At 41.5% G+C, this 22,483-nt stretch overlaps 1 long non-coding RNA gene and 3 other non-coding genes across 4 annotated transcripts in view; 1 reads left to right on the forward strand and 3 right to left on the reverse strand.

The window, feature by feature from the left end:
- The window catches only part of LOC110220087 (uncharacterized), a 113,777-nt gene that overhangs the window by 29,985 nt on the left and 61,309 nt on the right, over window positions 1-22,483 (reverse strand). The window lies entirely within an intron of this gene.
- Window positions 2,434-2,505, forward strand: TRNAQ-CUG (transfer RNA glutamine (anticodon CUG)). Its single transcript has one exon. It is a non-coding gene; the product is annotated as a tRNA-Gln (tRNA).
- Window positions 4,180-4,250, reverse strand: TRNAG-CCC (transfer RNA glycine (anticodon CCC)). The gene has a single exon. It is a non-coding gene; the product is annotated as a tRNA-Gly (tRNA).
- Window positions 13,177-13,250, reverse strand: TRNAI-AAU (transfer RNA isoleucine (anticodon AAU)). The gene has a single exon. It is a non-coding gene; the product is annotated as a tRNA-Ile (tRNA).

Consider the following 22,483-nt stretch of genomic DNA (forward strand, 5'->3'; position numbering starts at 1 on the left):
TTTTTTAATTGGGCAAAAAGGGCCATTCCTTGGCTCATTTCCTACCTAGCCTTGGTCACTGAATGACTGTTGCTTCAGGCCAAGTGAGAACTTGGAAGGACCTTCGGTTAAAAAGGCCAAGGTCTTCCGCTGCACCAGGCACCATCTCCAGTTGTCCTGATCTTTATCTGGCCACTGGACTCAGACGGCTCCGGAGGAGAAAGTGAGGCTGGTGACTATGCACAGCCCTCCCTCACTTAAATCCAATTCACTTGCAAGTCATGACATCACCTTCCTGATGCCCTGGTCCTCTTCCAGAAGGACAGACAAGTTAAATAGTGCCTCTAGGCCAAGGAGTGGAAGAGGGGTTAAGTAGAAGAGTTCATCATTTTGGACGAAAAGGAGAATCAAGAAGAGAACCATACTTGTCTGTTGATGCATGGAGAAAAAGAATTTCCTAGAAATTAAACCTAAGAGATTTCCAGTGAATGAAATTGAGCTGCTGGATTTGGAGTCAAGTCCAGCCTCTAGAATGCCTACTGTACATCACCGAACCTCTTAAAACAATGCTAGCTTTCACTAGATTTCACAGACATTTGTATCATGTACATTCCACTTTAAAATGGAGTTTCATTTTCTCAAACATCTCTACCTTGTTCAAAAGCAAATGACAAGGCCTTCTATCACGCAGACACCGGCTGCGCTGCGCACTGATCTTCTCTCTCTGTCTCTTCTCCTCCCTTCTCCCCTCCCCCTCTCTTCCTCCTCTTCCTCTTCTCTTCCTCCTACTCCTCCTTCCTCTCTCTCTCTCTCTCTCTCTCTCTCTCTCTCTCTCTCTCTCTCTCTCTCTCTCTCTCTCTCTCTCTCTCTCTCTCCCCCCTTCTGCCTCTGTCTTGGTATCAGTCTCTCTGCCTCTATCTCTCTATTCTCCCTATTTCTCTCTCTCCCCCTCCCTTCCTCTCCAGTGGAGAACAGGAGAATTCCCAGGGAATTCCCGGAGAATCCTGATCCCTTCTCGGCTGAACCATCCCAAATGTGCTCTTTCTCCATCTCTCCCTCATCCCACCTCATTAGCCCACCCCTGGTTAAGGCAGAACTTGTGATTGTGATGGAGGAGAACTCTTCTTCCTGGTCCCAAGTGTCTCTGGAAGGCCCCAGGTGGGAAGGGAATCAGGCCATTCTAGGCGAGTAGGGCGGTAGTGGTGCTTCGGGACCTGCGGTTCTGAGGGGTAAAGGTATAACCTGCTCCCTCTCGCCCAAGCTAAGCAGGTTCTGTACATGAGCTTGTTGATCATGACAATTTTTGTGTGCTCCTTCCGTAGTTGGATTCTAGAATGAGTAATTTGAGGAGGTGGAACGCTGCAGTCCTCAGAGCAGAGACCTTTTCCAGCAACGTATCCCTGTCTGTCTACTAAAGATCTAGACATCTTTGTTGCCAATGGAGTACCAACTGCGATTCAAGGGAACCCTGCTGGGCTCTCAAGGACTATCAACAGTTAGTTTTGTAAAAGGGACCCCATCCTCTTCCAAGAGCAGATGGAGAGCGTATTGGGGGCATGGACGGGGGTGGGGGTGGGGGCAAAGATTTCCCCATGATTTCAAACCGAGGACCTTCAGTGTGTAAGGCAATCTGATAAAAAGAGAGGCGGAGACAGACACAGAGACCGCGAGAGGCAGAGACAGAGACTCACACAGTCAGACACGTGATCAATGGAAGTGGCAGGTGGTGTCTTCGCAGCTGTAGAGGTTGTCCCTTTTTCTCGAAAAAGGTAGTTTCTTTTTTTGCATGATAACTTTATTATATATTTAAAAGAAATTGCAAGTTGTATATAGTAGATTTTCAGTTTCATGTTAAATCATCTTTTTTATTCCATTATGTTACGAAATGCTTGTGTTACTTCTTTTTTTTAATTAATTTATTTTGATTTATCTAACAATCACTTCCATAAGCTTTCTGAGTTTTAAAATTTTTCTCCCCTTTCCTCCCCAAGACCACGTGCAATCTGATATAGGATATACATATATATATTCCTATTAAACATATATTGACATTAGTGATGTTGTAAGTAAGAATTAGAACCAGTAGGAGGAACCACCAGAAAGAGAAAACAAAACACAACAGAAGAAAAAAAATGGCAAATAGTATGTTTCGATCTGCATTCAAACTCCATAGTTTTTTCTTTGGATGTGGATAGCCTTTTCCATAATGAGGCCTTTGGAAATGTCTTAGATCATTGCATTGCTGAGAAGGGCTAAATCTATCAATATTAGCCATCGCACGACGTGGCTGTTAGTGTACAGCGTTCTCCTGGTTCTGCTCATTTCACTCACCATCAGTCCATACAAGTCTTTCAAGATAGAGTTTCCTGAGAAAAAGGAATTTGCGATTGATGAAGGTAAATGCTCCAGATCTTGCTGAAAAGGAACGAAAGAGAAGTTTTTTTTTCCTAAGGTGGTTCCATGGTGTAGTGGTTAGCACTCTGGACTCTGAATCCAACAATCCGAGTTCAAGTCTCAGTGGGACCTCGATTTCTAATTTCTGCTTGTTCTCGATTCCCGATCAGTCTAGGTGCAAAAGGATGGGCTGATGGATTCCTGGTTACCTATATCTCACTCTATTTTTATTGGGATTAGATCGTATCTTAAATCTAGGAAAGAGAGAACTGGAAAAGTGCGTGATTTGGTATGTATATTTGAGGAAATAACCCCATTGCCTAGGAAAAAAAAAAAGGAAATAATATGTGGACTGAATTGATCCTTTGCTCCTATTTCTGGACTTCCACCTTCCAGGGTCGGTGCGAATATGGGTCTGTCTTATTGTGCCCAACAAAGAGTCAGCCAAGTAGTGAGTCAGTATACTAGCCAGTCAACTCTCATTTATTAGAGTTTGAATGCTTGGCAGTTTAGTTCAAGAAAGAACGTCAGTGTCTGGCATCTTATCCTGCCAGGTGATCGTCAGAATCTTCCTAAGACAATTCAAATGGAAGCGATTCGGTTTCCTGGCATGGAGCTGGTATACTGTCCAGGTTTTGAGGGCATACAACAATGAGGTCAACACAATGGCTCTGTAGACCTTCAGTTTGGTAGCCAGTCTAATACCTCTGCTCTCCCACACTTTCCTTAGGAGCTTCCCAAACACTGAGCTAGCTCTGGCAATGCATGCATCAATCTCAATATGTTAAACCCTGGAAAGTACCTAGATAAGTGAACTTAGCCACAGCATTCAAAATTTCTTCCTTTACTGTAACCGACGGTTCCATGTATGGATGGTGTGGTAGTGGCTGATGGAGCATCTGTGTTTTCTTGGTGTTAATTATTAGGCCAGAAATAACACAAGCAGCAGAGAATCGATCCATACTTTGTTGCTTCTCAGCTTGGGAGACTGCATTGAGTACACAGTCATCCCCTAACAGAAAATCTACACCAACACTCTCTTCTCTCTACTTCAGAGGGCTCAACTCCTATGGCCTGGCTATGTTGTTCGACTGTAAAATGTCAGCTTGCCAAAAGTGCTACGTTTATGGAGAACTCGAGCAGAGCAAGCGTTCACATGGTGAGAAGAAGGGACATAAGGACACTCTCAAAGTCTCTGTTAAGAACGTTGGAATTGATTGTGTGACGGAGAGACACTGGCACAGGACCGCTATCGTGGCATGCCCACCAGAGAAGGTGCTGTGATCTACGAACAAAGCAGAATTGAAGCAGCTCAAAGGAAAGGCAAGAGGCGCACATTTAGAAAATCCACCCCAAATGTTCACATGGGACTATTTGTGCCCGACCGGTGGTAGAGCATTCCGAGCTTGTATTGGTCTGATCAGCCACAGACACTCTGTAACTTGACTCTAGCATAGTGATGTCATTTTGATCCTCTTCAAGAACGACGAACAAGCAACCAAGCCATTATTTATTAAGAGCCAACTATGTGCCAGGCCCCAGCTAAGCGCAGAGGCTAGGAAGCCGGGCACTGAAACAAAAGACTGCAGTAGCAGGTGCTCAATGAACATCTGTTGAATGGAAGATGAAGCACACAAACAGAATGGCAATCACCAAGAGATGATTGGAAACTTCAAAGAAATATTACAGTGAGGAATGTGTAAGGGAATGCCTCAGGGGTGGCAGGTGAGAAACTAAGTGGTGGAGGGAGAGGAGGCGGTCTTTCTCGTATCGGAGAAGGAAGAGGGCGGATATCTAAAACTTAACTGCATTGGCCGGGAATCGAACCCGGGTCTCCCGCGTGGGAGGCGAGAATTCTACCACTGAACCACCAATGCCCATGCGATTGGGCTCTCTACTACTTAACTGTTATATGATCTGGGGTGGGGGTGGGGGTGGGGGTGGGGATGGGGATGGGAGTCATTCTAAAGAGACTCTCAGATCTTTCTAAAATCCATTAATCTTTCCAGGCCTCACGTTCCGGATTTGAATTTCACGACTCCTACTAAATAGTTCCTAAGTCCCCGAGGTCGCTAACAGCTCGAAACCTACGAACTTCCCTGCCCGCCCTTACCCTTTTCCACACTTGTTCACACAGCTCAGTCCATTGCAGGACTCGACTCACTCCTACATAGACATCTTAGCCCTCTCTTGAGTTTCACTTACTTTTCTTTCTTGCTTTACTTTCATGGCTTTCACTTAATAATAATCAACCAGAACGCAAGGGAGAGTATAAGCTGTATGACTTAAGGAACTGTGACTTTTAATGGAACTAGGACCGGATGAGCAAAACTGTTTTCTCCTTCCAAGCCAATTACATGGTACTCTTTTACAACCAGCTGATTCAGGGTCACCTAGGAATTTCGCCTCTTTGGAAAGCATAAAAAAAACCTAAGACTTTCTGCAAAGACAACGTCAATAGTTCTGGATTGTAGGCCCCATTGAAGGCCTGGAATACATGACCGCACCACTAACAAACATATTCGAAGGTGCCAAGAGCTGTACAGTCACACTGAAGAGCAGACAGCCAAGAAACCCAGAGCTTTCCCCCAGAACACTTACGAGCATACTTCCATGCGGACTGTGACACGCTGGCAGAACATTTAACACAGATACTCAGTGAAAACACCACACCGATTCTACTAAGCACGGCTTCCCAGTGGCTAATCAGGCGTTGGTTCCAGGGTCAGAAGTTTTCGAGAGAGCTTTGGAGCTGTTTGTACTTAGGCGTGGCCTGTTGTACTTAGCCTCAGTTACACTTTCACGCAGATTGTGCTAATGTTACCCACCTCAAACCCTGCGCTGGAGATCAGAGTGAGGAGAATAAGGCCGAAAAGGGAGTAAGGGAGGCTGGGGAATAGGGATGGAGTAGGACTTAGAAATGCTTTAAAGCTGAGAGAAAGAGACACACTGAGACATAGAGACACACGGAGAGACCGGGACACAGAGAGGCAGAGGCAGAAAGACAGAGACAGAGATAGACACAGAAAAACACACACAGGGAGAACGGAGACAAAAACAAGGAGAGAGACACAGAGAGACAGAGACACGGAAACGGAAAAGAGAGAAAGTGTATTCTTCTGCTTGTCCTTCATCATAGAGACATCAGTGGGGGCTTCTAACAGAGTGTGGGTCACTAAGGACTGTCAGAAACATAAATGGACCCAAACCAGTCACATGAGCTAAAAGAGGCAGATTGCTCCAACCCCTGAGCCAGCCTGACCTGACACAGCTCCATCCTTTCACAGCTGGGGTTTAAACAATGGCGTCAAAATGTCAAAGATCTAATAATATTCGGTGGTTTCTCTGCAACTCTCTTTTCCCATTTCTTACTGCGCGTTAGTATGCCATTCCATTCAGATATCACAATCTGCTCTGCCATTCCCCAATTGATGGGCACGCCTTTATTTTCCACTTCTTTGTCCCTACAGAAAGAGCTGCTATAAAAAGTGTTGCACACACAGGTCCTTTCCCTCTTTCTTGTGTTCTTTTTTTTTTCTAACAATTTATTTTTAGTTTTCAATGTTCACTTTCATAAGATTTTGAGTTTTGAATTTTCTTCCCCACACTCTTCTCCCCCTTCCCCAAGAAGGTGGGCAATCTGATATAGGCTCTACTTACACATTCATATTAAACATTTTCACGTTTATCAAGATGTAAAGAATTAGAACTAATGGGAGGAACCACGTGAAAGAAGAAACAAAAGAAAATAACCAAAGAAAAGGAAAGCAAAGAGTATGCTTCCATCTACATTCAGACTCCAAAGTTCTTTCTCCGGAAGTGGATAGCCTTTTCCATCGTGAGTCTCTTGGAGTTGTCTTAGATCCTTGCAATGCTGAGAAGAGCTAAGTCTACCGAAGTCAGTCATCACACAATGCAGCTGTTACTTCCTACAGTCTTCTGGTTCTGTTCCCTTCACTCAGTGTCAGTTCATATGAGTCTTTTCAGGTTTTTCTGAAGTTTGCCTGCTCATCATTCCTTATAGCCCAGTAAGGTTCCATGACATTCATATACCACAACTTGTACAGCCATTCCCCAATTGATGGACATCCCCTCAATTTCCAATTCTTGGTCACCACAAAAAGAACTGTTATAAATATTTTTGTACATGTGTGTCCTTTTCCCGTTTTTATGATCTCTTTGGGATAGAGACCTAAAAGTGGCATTGCTGGGTCAAAGGGTATGCACAATTTTATACCCCTTTTGGCATACTTTCAAATTGCTCTCCAGAATGGTTGGATCACTTCACAACTCCACCAATAATGCATTAGTGTTTCACTTTTGCCACATCTTCTCCAACACTTACCAGTTTCCTGTTCTGTCATGTTAGCCAATCTGATAGGTGTGTTGTGGTACCTCAAAGTAGTTTCCATTTACATTTCTCTAATCCATAGTGATTTAGAGCATTTTTTCATATGAATATAGATAGCTTTCATTTCTTCCTCTGAAAACTGTCTGTTCATATTCTTTGACCATTTATTAATTGGGGAATCTTCTGTTCTCTTTGAGGTAGAGACCTAGTAGCTGGCCAACCCCACTTAGCTCCTGGCATTCTTTTCGAGGAATAGTGCCACATTGTTCCAGAATACTCATAAGATACTAGTAGTTAGTTATACAGTAGTTTGTCAGGCTTCATGCCCTCCCCGAGACTCCAGGATGGGGATCCTGCAAGGTGAAGGATGGACAGACTAGAAGGAGCTCGCAGAGGGGGGGAAAGAGGGCATCTTTTTCCAGGCTCGAGTTTGTCCAGGTTCAACTTTCCCTCCTTATTACTCAAAGGAGGTTTCTTTTCATTCCCGAAGGATCTCAGAACTGTTCTCTGGGCCACTCCAGTTCCTGAATAGCTAGCTAGCTGTATGTCACCATCTGAGTCAACGCTCTTGCTTAGCGTTAAAGGAGATGGACTTGAAAAATTCTTGCTGAGTTCCCAATCCTGCCAATTTATCCTGAGAATGTTGTTCACTGCTGAGCAATTAGGACAATCCATTTCCGGCGTATTTCCTACTTCCACTGCCAAGGATTTCTCCTCATTTCTTTCGCTGCCATGCAACGCATTTGTCCGTTTAATTCATTTCACTTTGTGAAAGGAGGACAGCAAACGTGCTTCAGGGGCTAGTCGAGGTAAGGAGACTTGCCTGTGTTTCAGTGAATGAGATGCCCTTGCATTGGAAGGAACAGGTAAACGAATTATGGTGCATGAACCTCAGGGACTACGACAGTGTGGTAAGAAACAATGAATAACCACGAACGACCACAAAGAAGCATGGAATGATTTCCACACTCTTATGCAGAGTGAAGTAAGCGGAGCCAAGAAAACAGTATTCACACGGACTGCCACAATGTCAATTGCAAAAATTAGAAAGAACATGGCCCCAAAGTAGAGATCTAAGAAGACATCCCGACCCGTACTCTTTTGCGGAAGTGTCAAAGGTCCACGTGTGTGAAACGTTGCACGCATTTTCAGACTTTTTCGGTGCATGTTCAATTTTGGTTCTGTTTCCCGCTATTCCTCCTTTTTTTTTTTTTGTTAAGACTATTGCTCGTTAAATGGGTAGGTTTTCTGGAGAGGATTGGGGAAAAAAGAAGAAATTCTGGTGACGTGAAAGGTATCAACAAAAAGCGTATTTTTAACATTTTAGGAGAGAAGATCGTTACATGGGTTCCCGCATTTCCCTCGCTCCACCTGCTGTTGGGGGCGCCACAAGTGACTCACGAAGATTCGCCCATTATCCGTAGTATCTTGGTTAGCTAGACGTCATGTCAACTTTGGCTTTCACTGGCTAGTTTGGTTGACCCCCACACACACACCCCACAAGGGCTGTGGCGGCAGAGGTTTCCAGGTGAGTTCCCTGTGCTTCACTGTGCTGTGAATGGGATTTATGCGCTTGTCCCTTGGAAAAGGAGCTGGCTCATACAGGGCTCAAACCCCGCGACCTTGGCGTTATTAGCACTACGCTCTAACCAACTGAGCTAACCAGCCTCTGACAAGCTACATCTTGGTCATTGTCCACAGCAGAAGTCCCGAAAAGTCTTCTTGGATTTTCTAGCGTTATTGTTAATTTTGCCAGATAAATCCACTTACGCAGACCGCGGACTGTTTGAGGACTCCTCCTCTATTCTTTTGCACACCAGAAAATCTCTTCCCTTAACTGACTCCTTTTCTTTCTCGTGGAATCCTTTTTTCTAGATGCAGCGTTTGTAAGGAAAGCCAAGTTTATGAATTCATTAGACAGCTCTTGGTCTGGAGTCAGAATGCCTGAATTCAAATATGGTCTCAGCCACTTATTACCTGTGTGTGACCCTAAGCAAATCACTTAACCTCTTTTTCCCTTAGTCCTCTGGAGTATCTTTACCAAGATAAACTCCATAGACAGTATGGCCCACAGTGTCACAGAGAATTGGACACGACTTAAGCATGAATTCATTCTTATTGGAACTGGAAATTTGTCCCAACCATTCCTTGCAGTATTTTGGAATGACTGACCCAGCGATGCTACCACCCATATCAGCCTAAGACCATGTACCAAAACATTTCTAGGAACGCTTAAAAAAACCCCAAATAACTGGAAAGAAGGGAGGTAGGTGTCCATTGATTTCAGAAGTGCTGAATAAATGCTATATGAATATAAAGGAATATTACTGTGCTGCAAGAAATGGTAAAAGGGTTGAATTCAGAAAATCCTTGGGAAAATTTGTAGGAACTGATGCAGAATCAGTGAGCAGAATCAGGAGACAAAGTTATGCAATGACTGCAGTAATGGAAAGAAAATCAACTTTCCCAGATTTCGGAAACGTGGCAAATGCAATGACCCATCATGGCTCCAGAAACTGTTGAGGAACCTTGCTTCCCATATCTTGGAACAGAGGCAGTGAACTAGAGGCTAATGAGACACATTTTCAGAAGGAGCCAATATATAAACTTGTTTTGCTTGACTTTATTTAGTTGTTAAAAGGGACGACTCTTATTTCCTTATTTCCTTGCCTTAGCTCTAACCTGAGTTACCAAAGGCCCCAAATCACTAACTTGAAGCAGAATCTGATGCTAAGATTTTCTTCAGAGACTATGCCTTCAACCAATCCTCTTTGCTTTCTTTGTCCTTGAATGATTGACCAGGGGGAAAAAGTGTGATAGAAATAGAGATAGAAAGAGAAATTCCATTCAAAATAACTACAGATTGAGAAGCTAGGGGGCCCAGTGGATAGAGCATGGGCCCTGGAGTCAGGAGGAGCTGAATTCAAATCTGGCCTCAGACACGTGATGCTCTAGCTGTGTGACCCTGGACAAGTCACTTAACCCTGATTTCCTCACCAAAAACAAACAAAATAACTACAGAAGGTATACATTAGTTGGGAGAGCATCTACTAAGATAGCCCCAGGAACTAGATGCAACCCTTGGCAGAAATGGAGGTAGACCTAAATAACTGTAAGAACATTAATTGCCCATGGCTAGGTCAAACCAATATAATAAAAGTGACAATAACACCAAACTTGATTTTCTTATTCATTGTCATACCAGTCAAATTACAAAAGTGTATTTTACAGAAATAAAAATAATAAAATTCATATAGAGGAAAAAAGTCAAGAATACAAAGGGTAATAATGGAAAAAAAGTGGGAAGAATGTAAGTCTGGTACTGATAAGTATCAGATCTCAAATTATGATAAAGAATTGTACTGTAATCATTAAAATGACTTGATTAAAACTGAACAAACATATGAAGTCCAACAGTGAAAAAGATCAGGCATAAAACATACAGAGTCAAATAAACAACAATCCTATGGTGTTCCACAAATCCAAAGCCAATTAATGAGCTGAGGGCTCACTATTTGAAAATGCTCCTCAGAAAACACGAAAACAGTTTGGCAGGAATTTGGTATAAACCAAGATCTCACACCATATACCAAGATAAATTCTGAAATGGGTTACGTGACTTAGACTTAAAAGGTGGCCTCCCAGGTGAATTAGGGAAGTAAAGGAGAAAGTACCTTTCAGTGGTATGAGTAAGGAAGGAATTTCTGATTACTAAAGGGATAGAAAGGATGACAGAAAGTACAATGAACAATTTTGTGTATGTAAAATTTTCAAGATTTTATACAAATAAATTTAATGCTGATAAATTAGAAGGGAAACAAATAATGGGGAAAGAATATTTGCAGCAACTTTCTCTGATTAAGGTTTCATTTTTAGGCTAGGTAAGGAGCTGATTCAAATTTATAGGATGAAAAGCCATTCCCCAATTGATAAATTGTCAAAGAAAATAAACAGGCAGTTCTCAAAGGAAAAAAAATTCAAACTGTTCATAACCACATAAAAATGTTTTAAATCCCTAAGAATTACAGAAACGCAAACTCAAGCAACTCTGAGGTACTACTTCATACTTACCACACTGAAAAATACGATAAAAGAGGAAGATGACAAATGTTAAAGGTGGTGCTGAAAACAGGCAGAGTAGTGCACTCTTGGTGGGACTGTCAATTGCTTCAGCCATTCTGGGAAGTGATTTGGTACTATGCTCCAAAGGTTATCGAATTGCATGGACCCATTGACCCAGCTATACTGCTAGAAGGTCTATACAAAAAAAAAAAGTGATCAAAGAAAGTGAAAAGAATCTATATGTACAACAGTATTTATAGCAGCTCTTTTTGTAGTGGCCAAGAACTAGAAACTAAAAGTGGATCCACCTATTGGGGAATACCTAAAGAAATTATGATACATGAACATAATGGAATATTATTGTGCCATAAGAAAAGACCAAATGGGCAGTTTCAGAGGAAGCTGGGAAGACTTTTATGAATTGACGATAACTGAAATGAGCAAAACTAGAAAAACAAAGTATACAATGACAGAAACATTATAGAGAAAAACAACTTTGAAAGACTTGAGAACTCTGATCAGTGCAATGGTAAACCAGTAGTCCAGAGGACTGAAGATGAAACATACCACCCATCTTCAGCTAGAGAGGTAAAGGACTTAAAATCTCATCATACTATGAATTTCTGCTATTAGGTTCCTTCTTGTACAACATATTATGTAACTGGGATGGCTTTGGCACAATTTCCCTTAATTAGGTACAGTGACATAAGTATGGACTAAAAGAGCTGTCAGCCTGTTCTTTTCAGGGAAAAGCCTTTGTAATCATTGTGCTTTTAGCAGATGGCAGCTGAGATTCATGCAGATGGTTCTGATGAGATGAAGCATAGAAAATGATTGCAGAGAAAAGTCACAAAATCAGAGGAGATGCTGAAGTGAAACAAAGTGATGACAAGTGAAAAGATTAGAAATATTCATCAGGAAAGCAAGGGAGAACAGCATCACCACATTACCAGAAACATCAAGAGCTCTGAAGCACAAGTCCTGTCCCCTTTTTCTTCCTTCTCTTTTGGGTAGAGACCTAGTAACAGGCCACCCCCACTTAGGTCCTGGCATGCTTTGCTCAGAATAGTGAGACATCATTCCAGAATGCTCACAGGAGACTGTGTTGGTTATAAGCCAGTTTGGCAGGCCTTGTGCTTTCCTGGGGAATCCAGGCTGGCGGTCCACCAGACTAGAGTGGGCTGGGAAGGTTGGAGGTCTCTTTCCAGGCTGGAGTCTGTCCAGGCCCCACCTTCATTCCTTGTTACTTGGAGGAGGTTTCTCTTTATTCCTGGATGGTCTCAGAACTGTTCTCTGGGCCACTTCAACTCCTGAACAGCCATATGTCCCCATCCAAGTCAGCACTCTTGCTTGGCATTAAAGGAGATGGACTTGAAAAATTCTTGCTGAGCTCCCAATCCTGCCAATTTATTGTGAGGATGGTGTTCACTGTTTAGCAACTAAGACAATTCAGTTTCTGTGTATTTCCTACTTCCACTGTCAAGGATTTCTCCCCATTTCTTTCGCTGGCCATGCAATGCCTCTGCCAGTTTACTTCCCTTCACTTTGTGGAAGGAGGACAGCAAATGTGCTTCAGTGCATGTGGGAGTCAGGGGCTACACGAGGTAAGGAGACTTCCTGTGTTTCAGTGAACGAAACATGGATGCCTGTGGATTGGGAAGAATAACTAAACAAATTGTGGTATGTAAATGTCATGAACTATGATGGTGGTGTAAGAAACCACGCATAACCATGAATGACTACAGAGAAGCATGGAATGATTTCCACCCTCTGATGCAGAATGAATTAAGTGGAACCAAGAAAACAGTGTTCACACGGACTACTTCAATGTCAGTGGAAAGAGCAACCACAAGATATTCATGAGTCAATGTTGCAAAAGTTAGAAAGAAAATGGCCCCAAAGAAGAGATCTAAGAAGGCATCCCGACAGGCACTCTTTTGCAGAAGTGTCGGAGGTCCACAGCTGTGGAACATTCCATATAGTTTCAGACTTTTTCAATCTATGTTCAATTTTGCTACTGTTTCCCCTTCTTCCTCTCCTTTCTGTAGAGACTATTGCTGGTTTAATGGGTTGGTTTTCTGGAGGGTCTGGTGGAAGAAAGGAAGAAATACTGTATGATGGCAAAGTAAAAAGTGCATTTTAACAATTGTAGGAGAGAAGGTCACTCTGGGGATTCACGCATCGCTCTCTCCCCACCTGCTGCACAGGTGATTCAGGAAGATTTGGCCATTCTCCATCTTCGTGGTTAGCTAGCCAACGCTTCAAATTTGTCATTCTTTGCGTTAGCTTCCTCTCCTCCTATGAGCTGTGACTGCAGGGGTTTACAGAGTTCCTAGTGCTTCACTCCAGTTGGGAGTGGGATTTCTGAGAGCGTCCCTTGTAAAAGGATCTGGCCCATACGGGGATCGAACCCGCGACCTTAGCGTTATTAGCACCACGCTCTAACCAACTGAGCTAACAGGCCTCCAGTAACCTGTATTGTAGTCAAGACCACCCGAGTACTATGGAAAAGGCCTGCTGTTCTAAGATTGTTATTTATTATTAGTTGACAAGTTTACCGGTTAAATATTTGTTAAAGTTACTATCTGCCAATCCCTCTCCTAAGCGTTTAGGATACAAAACAAGGCAAAAGACAAAGGAACTCACAATCTAAAAGAGGAAACAACCAGCCAACACATATCTGCAACAAGCTATCCTGTATAGGATAAACAGTAAATAATTAAAAGAGAGAAAGTACTAAAATTAAGAGGAATTGGGAAAGGCTTCCTGTAAAATATGCGATTTTCATTGGGAATAGAAACCAGGGAAGCCAGTAATCAGACATGAGGAGGGAAAATGTTCCAAGCTTGGGAGCAGTTTGACCAGAATAAGCCAGTACTGAGACTTAGCAGGGGGGAAATCTGCGATATGATAAGAGGCTAGGCAGAGGTGGCCTCGAGGCCAAACTTCAAGTTCAGTCAAAGGGCCGAACTTGAGGACCAAGAAGGTCATATGTGGCCTTGAGGTCACAGGTTCCTCATCCCTGGGCTAGGGATTTAAGAGAAGATAGTGAAGAGTTGTATTGGTTCACCAAGGCACAAGATGGTTAAGAGATGAGAAGGCGACGAGAGCCAGCAAGATGGCCTGGGAGAAAACTGAGGGGCTGAAAGATTGAAGATCATGGTGTGTAGAAACACCAGGGTTGTTAAAAAAAAAAAAGGAAGAAGTGAAAAGCCAAGTGAGTGAGTTTAGATAAGGAATTCAGAATTCTTAAACACAGAGGTGGTGCATTTGTGGCAAGATCTAGGGTATGATCATCTTTATGCATGGGTAAGGTAAGATGGAGGAGTAAATCGTGGGAAGTAAGTAGATTCAGGAATCGAGTGGTTAGAGTATTTGAGAGAAATAATATGTATTTTGAAGTGCTCCCCAAGTATGAATGCAGGAGTGGAAGAGGAGAGGAAAAATTTGTGAACCCCAAACCCATGAACCCCAATTTGAAACAAGGTCTGCTCTAAGAAAGAGACAAATGAAATTGGGGTACACATGTCCATGGTTTAATTTCTCTCAAGCTGACTTGACATCATTGCTTGGGAGTTCAGTCCAAAACTGGGCTCCCCCTCCAAGGGGGCCAGTTCAGAACTGGCTCAATTTGGGATTTGGGAGTACAGCATTATATACCCTTTCAACAGAGGCTCAAATCAACCTGACATCATTCCAGACCACTCTCAGCCTGTATCTGGGCAGTAGTATCAGTCTCCACCCAAGCCTGAGTAGAATAAAATCAATTCAAGTTTGGGTTGGGTTTGACCAAGATAAGAAGATTCAATGCAATCTCATGTCCTTCTGAAGAACTTCAAAGCAGAAGGCTGCCAGGGTGGAGCTCTGAGTCTCTAAGATACAGTTACCAAGAGAAACCATTTTTCACAAATTCAAGCTAGATACCAAACTCATTGATGAAGGAAGAGTAATTGCCTATAGACAACAGCTACCACTATTTTGATGAGGTAGTAGATGTGAAAATGTGACCTTCAAAAAAGGAGATGTTACTGAGTGATGGAGATTGGAGGAGAATGCAGAAGTAGCAAAGAGGAAAAAGGAAACTCTGCCATCTCAACCAGTGAGTCAAGGGGAATGAGTAAAGGTGTAGCTACTACTGACTGAAAGGGGAGGGGATCCAGTTTCAGTAACAGCTAGAACATGGAAGAAGTGGGAGAGGATTGTGATCAATAAATCAACTTAGCCACCAGACTATTTGAAGACTTCTCTTGCCCTGCTTTCAACACCAGAACCCATTTTTCATGAACAGTTTTTCTTCCAGAATGAACTGTCTTTTGAAATGCAGCAGGTGGGAGGACAGAGCTGACTGTGGGTGGTGCCAGGAATTAGTATTTGGGAACTTTGCAACAAAAATCAATAAAGTGACTGACCACTATGACATACCTTAAAGTGGTCCAAGACAGAGGGAGAAAAGCACCCATATGTAGGCAAATATTTATAGAAACACCTTTTGTTGTAATGAAGAAATGGAAACAAAGGGGAAGAATTGTCCATTGATTGCAAAATATTGATTGTCGAACAAATGCTGAATGAATAGAAGGGAATATCATTTTGCTGTAAAAAATGGCAACCCAGCAAAACTGAGTATAATCCCTCAGGGGAAAAAATGGACGTTGAGTGAAATAGAAGACTTTCAAGCATTCTTGATGAAAAGACCAGAGCTGAAGAGAAAATTCGACTTTCAAATACAAGACTCAAGAGAAGCATGAAGAGGTAAACAGGAAAGAGAAATCATAAGGGATTTATTAAGGTTGAACTGTTTACATTCCCACATTTGATATTTGTAACTAATGAGACCTTTGTCAGTATTAGGGTAGTTGGAGGGGAAAAAAATTATATGTATAGATAGATTGACAGACAGAGGGCACAGGAGGAGTTGAATATGAATGGGTGATATCTGGAGAATGAAATTAAGGGGTGAGAGAGAATTATACTGGGAGAAGGAGAAAGGGAAAGGTAGAATGTGGTAAATTATCTCACATAAAACAGGGAAGAAAAGGCTTTTGCAGCGGAAGGGAGAGAGGGGAAGGTGAGAGGGAATAAGTGAATCTTATTCTCGTAGGATTTGGCTTAAGGAGGGAATAACATACACACTCAACTGGGTATGGAAAGCTATCTTATCCTACAGGAAAATAGGAGGGAAGGGGATAAACGAGTGGAGGAGGATGATAGAGGAGAGGGCAGATTGGGGGAGGGGGTAATCAGAAGCAACAATTCTGAAGAGGGACAGGATCAAAAGAGAGAATAGAATAAATGGGGGGGGATATGTTGAAGGGAAATATAGTTAGTTTTCCACAGCATGATTACCATGGAAGTGTTTTGCAGGACTACACAAGTATAGCCTGTATCAAGTTGCTTGCCTTCTCAGTGAGGGTGGGTGGGGAGGGAGGAAGGGAGAAAATTTGGAACCCAAAGATTTAAAAACAGAAGTTAAAAAAAATTGTTTTCACATGCAACTGGGAAATAAGAAATACAGGAAATGGGGTATAGAAATCTATCTTGCCCTACAAGAAAATAGAAGAGAAAGAGGATAAGAGAAAGGGGGGGGAAGATAGAAGTGATGGGGCAGATTAGGGGAAGGGGTATTCAGAATGCATGCCATCTTGGGGTTGGGGGAGGAACGAGATGGGGAGAAAATTTGGAACTCAAAATCTTGCGGAAGTGAATGTTAAAAGTAAAAATAAATAAATTAATGAATCATAAAAAAAAGAAATGGCAAAGGAGGATGGATTCAGAGAATATTTGGGAAGACTGAGATGAAATGAGGCAGAGGTAGGGAGCAGAACTAGGAGAACAATTCACACAATGACTGCAATAATGGAAAGAAAAATAGCTTTCAAAGATTTCATTAGATGACCAGGACAATGCCCCATCATGACCCCATGAGACTGATAGTGAACTTTGCTTCCCACATATTGGAACAGAGGCAGTGAACTAGAGCCAGACTGAGACATACATTTTCAGAAATGGCCAACACTTGTTTGACTTGACTATATTTGGTTGTTAGAAGGGAGAGCCTTTATTTCCTTTTCTTTGCTGGAGGGAGGAGCTATGGAAGGTTGGAGGTGAGTAATGACTTTGAAAAAGAAAAGAAAAAGAAAAGAGCAACATTGAAAACAGTTTTTTAAATTCCAGAAGAGAGTAGAAGGACATTCAGAAGGGAACACAGACAAGCAGGGCAGTTTCATTATCATCATGTTGAATTTGATATATATTTTAAAATATTAGATATAATACAAATTCAGTTTCATAGACTACCCTCTTTTTATGTCTTTCTATTGAAATTTTTATGTTTGTTCATGTTTGTTAAATTGATGATTTTGAAATGTAAAAGATAAGACTATGCCAACTTGGATCAACACTGTATTTCTGTCATAACTAAGTAACTCTTCTTTTGATAACTGTTAGGTGAACTGTTAGTGTTACATTCCTTTATAAACTCTAATTTGAACCATATTGAACCTACTCTTGGCAGAAATAGAGACTGACCTAAATCATTAGAAAAATATTACTTGTTAATAGGTAGATAAAGCCAATATAATAAAAATGACAGTGATACCTAAATTAATCTACTTAATAATTGTCCTGTTGAGATCTAGCGGTTCATGGGCCCAGAAATTCAAGGGCAAGCAATGCAGTTCCTACCTGGAATGAATCCGACCCAAGCCTTCTTTCAGCCAAAGGCAAGATTTATTATAACACCTGTCAGAATAGAATTTTCCCTTTGGTAGATGAGGCTAACTCTTTTTATAGGAAAAACATTGTGGGATGATCTTGATGGGAGTGGACAGTAGGCTGGGGTGACTGGGGTGAGGGACTGGGAAGGGCCCAGTGCCCTAGGGGAATGCCAGGGACCTAGGCCATGTAACAGAGGTACCAGAGAATTGGAGGTTTGGTCATAGGCCACAATGAAAGGCCAGTTGAGAGGATGTCTCAGGTGAATGCCAGAGACTTGATAATGTGGGAAAGTTGGGGGGGGGGGTTCCCAGGGCCAATGCTCCATCAGTCCTACCCATCAAATTCCCATAAGTGTATTTTATAGAGCTAAAAATAATAACAAATTTCATATGAAAGAACAAAAGGTCAAGAATTTCAAGTGTAATAATGAAAAAAGTGGGAATGAGGAGGGTGCCAGATCTCAAACTGTAATAAAAAGAAGTAATCATTAAAAATGATTTGGATAAAACTAGATTAAAAAATATGAAGTCAAACAATGGAAAAAATTAGATATAAAACATACAGAGACAAACAAAGATGGTAACATAGTGTTCCACAAATCCAAGGACCTCAATTACTAGGATCAGGATGCACTATTTGAAAAAACCAGCTGGGGAAAACTGGAAAACAATTTGGCAGAAAACAGATATAAATCAACCTTCATACCATATACCAAAATAAACTCTAAAATGGATATGTGACTTAAACATAGCGACATCATAAGCAAATTAGAGGAGAAAGGAAGAAATCACCTTTCACATGTACATGATGGGACACGGGCCCAAGCCAAGACCTTTGACCCTTACCCAAAAGAATTTGGGTCCCGTTTGTTTAAGGAGGGAATGATGGAGAGGCTTTGGAAACCCCATCCTTGAACTCTCCTTGAATTTTCCTACTTTATCTAGTAAGAATCTAGCATTAGCCTGAGGCTATAATCCTTTTAACTGGCCTTTCATCCTTGCCTATGCCCATTTCTCTGTTACCCTTAATTTAACCCAGCTCTTTATTGTCTATTACCTCTGGATCACCTCCCACTACTTCCCACCCCTGATCCTATCTAGAACCCATTCTTTTGGTCCAGGCATTTAACCCCCAGTCACCCCAGCCTACTGGCCACTACCATCAAGATCCTCCCCAGACCTCTTCTCCCAGATCCCTCCTCCAGTCACCCCAAACTACTTGGCTACTCCTAGATCCCTCCCACAGTCTTTCTGTATATAAGATCCATCTTGTCTCCATTAAGGGGCTCAGATTTTTTAAATCTAGTTAAGGTTCAGATTCTTAAAATCTAGCCAATAGTACAGACTCACTAGGAATCTTGCTCACCCCAATCAGTGTTCTAATAAACCTTGTCTTTGGCTGAAAGAAGGCTTGGTTTGAATTCATTTGGACAGGACCCTTGGATTGCTCTTTGGGGTCCCAGCACCCCTAAACCTCAACATGTGGATATAGAAGAATCTCTGACTACACAAGCAATGGTAATGGTGACAGAAAGTTAAAAGGACAATTTTGGTTATGTAAAATTTAAGAGTTTTTGCACAAATAAATCTAATGCTGTCTAAATTAGAAGGGAAATAGGTATCAGAAAGAATTTTGCAGGAAACTTCTAGGACAAAGATCTACATTTTAGAATAGATAAGGAGCTGATTCAAATTTTTTTATAAGTTTATACTGATATTCTCTTTATTTACTTTTGATTTTTTTTTAGTAGATCATTATTTTAATTTACATTGTTATAGTTACTGTGTATATTATTTTCTTGGCTATGCTTACTTCACTTTGCATTAGTTCATATAGGTCTTTCCATGCTTCTCTACATTTATCACACACATTCTTTCTTGCAGTACAGTAATATTCCACTAGTATTCATGTACCACAATTTGGTTAGCCATTCTCCATTCAATGGACATCTACTTTATTTATAATTCTTACCTATCACAAAAAGTGCTGATGTGTGTGTGTGTGTGTGTGTGTGTGTGTGTGTGTGTATGAGTACATGTGGACTTTTTCTTATCAATAACTTCCTTGGGGTAAGTTCAAATTTATAAGATGAAGAGCCATTCCCTATAAATAAAAATATAAGAACAGCCAGTTCTCAAAAGAAGAAATCCAAGCTATCAATAAACATATGGGGAAAAATGCTCCAAATTACTAAGAATTAGAGAAATTCACTTTCAAGCAACTGTGAGGTTGCATCTCACACCTCTTACACAGGAAAAAATAACAAGAGACAAAAATGACAAATATTAGAGCTGTGGGGAAACAGGCAAGGTAGTGCACTGTTGGTGGGGATATGAATTGGTCCATTCATTCTGAAAGGAATTTAGAACTATGTGCCCAAAGTTAAACTGTACCCATGGACCTAGCTATACTACTATTACTGCTAGGTTTATACAAGAAAGAGATTGAAGAAAATGGAAAAAGACCTATACTTACAAAAACATTTCTAGTAGCTCTTTTTGTAGTGGCCAAGAACTAGAAACTAAGAATGGACCCACGTATTGGGAAATGCCTAAAGAAATTATGATATATAAATGTAATGGAATATTACTGTGCCACAAGAAAAGACCAAATGGGCAGTTTCAGAGGAAGTTGGGAAGATTTTTATGAATTGATGCTAACTGAAATAAGCAAAACTAGAAAAACAAAGTATACAATGACAGAAACATTATAGAGAAAAACAGCTTTGAAAGACTTGAGAACTCCGATCACTGCAATGGTAAACCAGTAGTCCAGAGGACTGAAGATAAAACACCCCACACACCTTCAGCTAGAGAGGTGAAGGATTTAAAATCTCATCATAATATGAATTCTGCTATTAGGTTCCTCCTGTATATCATATTCTGTAACTGGGATGATCACTTCTGTCTACATGACAGGTCAATTTAAATCACTTGTGCTGTATGTTCATAGATGATTCAAGAGTGCCCTATGCAATTGACTAGAACTGCAAATTCTGTCCGAGGGAGGGAAGTAGGGAAGCAATAAGAATATGTGCCAGCCAGAAGATTATGAAAAAGGAAGGAGTATTGGGTAAAGCCTAGAATAGAGGGAGGGTGAAACTGGGATTGTTGCTTGTCTTTTGCTGTTGACAGAATTAGACCACAAAAATGTGTGTCAGCAGGATGTAGGATAATGGCTATGCCTTCTTTCCTTAGTTTTGGTCTCATTTAGATTCCCTTTCATGCCAATCTGAAGAGGTACTTGGAGTGAAATTAGTTTTATAACTCCAACTTCCATACATTTACTCAGGAGTTACCTCAGAAGAGGCTCCTAAACAAATTTTGTGGGCAAAGGGTGCACCTAAGAGATTGTTGCCCGCAACCAGATATTACACCAAATGGAAAGGCGTGAAATAAGACATGAAGTGGGACCAGGTGGAGCAGAAAAACTGACTCAGTTTATTTTTCTGAGGGTACAGGATATATAGAGAAAATCCATCCTAACTTCAAAGAGTCCTCCCCGTGAGACACTGCAGAAACATCTGCTAAGGATGTGATAACATACATTTCCTCCTTATCAGAGTTCCTAGATAAAGTTGTAAATTCCAAAGCTTTTTCCTGGCGCCTGTATAGAGGAGTGAATATGTAAATCTAAGGTTCAAAGACTGAGAAGGAATGTCTCAGGAACCTCCTAACAGGGAGAGATTGTCCTGGATCTTAAACTCATATCAGACTCTTAAGATCAGCCCTCTACAAGAGATGAAGTGAAACTCAAGTTACAGGGCACTCCAAACCTAGGGTCACTCTGTCTAGCTTGGGTACAGTTTCCCTTAAATGGGTAGAGTGACTCACAGCTATGGACTAAAAGAGCAGTCAGCCTGTGCTTATCAGGGGAAGGCTTCTTAGTCACTGTGCTTTAGCAAATGGAAACTGAGATGTGCTGCGGGTGGTTCTGAAGAGATAAAAAACAAAAACCGGTTTCAGAGAGAAGCCACAAGATGAGAGAAGATGCTGAGGAGAAACGATATGATGGCATATGAAAAGATAAGAAACATTTATCAGAAGAGCAATGGAGAGCATAAAACTGATATTACCAGAGGACATCAGCAGCCTTAAAGCTTTGGAGGTGTGAATTGACCTGAGGATATGTACAAAAAACAAAAACACTTATCCCCCGGACACAGGGATTTCTAGCATGTACATCTTCACCAATACTCCTTAATCACATGTGTGCCCTCCATGCCTGTTGTTTGATCATATGTGATCTCTCTGTGCATGCCCTATCCACGGTCTTAATCTGTGGGAAAGTAGGCATCATGTATTCATGGCAGTGCAGGGATGTGTTGTTCTGGTTGGGGGTTTTGTTTTGGAGGAGGGAATGTAGGCACTATATTTTCTGATTAAATATCTCTTGATTTGAAGTCAAATGTATTTTAGGTAAGCGGTAAAAGTAAAGACATCAATGGGGGCTCATGAACTGTGATGTTTTTGTTTGTTTCATTGTTTTTAAAGTTTTATTAATTCTTTTCATTTTTACTTCACAGTTATATTCTGGCAAAGGCCTTGACAGACTGGATAGTTTTTCAACTGTGCATCCCATTTAAACCTCCCTTCCTTCCCTCCAACATAGATAACAGGATTCAGAGATTTCATGGGAAGAAGAAAGCAGAAGACCTTGAGACTTGAAAGAGTTCCAGCCTTAAGACTAGAAGCTATATATGACAACTTGTGTCCTAGCTATCTGACACATGTTTGCAGCCAAAGCTGTGGACATGATTGGTCAGCCTGCTGGCATCCAGAGTCTACAGCCATGAAGGTGTGGCATTGACCTAGTAATTGAGTCATTTTGGATGTTACTGGAATCTGATCTATACATGAAGGTGTTTAGCCAGGCAGCTGCTAGAAGCTAGAACTACATAGGCATGTATGATTGTGGGAGGAGTGGTCATAGAAAAAGGGTGGAGGTAGGTCATCTAAGCTGAGTGGTTGGGAGATGGGA

Source organism: Phascolarctos cinereus, unplaced genomic scaffold (genome assembly GCF_003287225.1).
Source record: "Phascolarctos cinereus isolate Bilbo 61053 unplaced genomic scaffold, phaCin_HiC Scaffold_5;HRSCAF=322, whole genome shotgun sequence".
Classification (NCBI taxonomy): Eukaryota; Metazoa; Chordata; class Mammalia; order Diprotodontia; family Phascolarctidae; genus Phascolarctos; species Phascolarctos cinereus.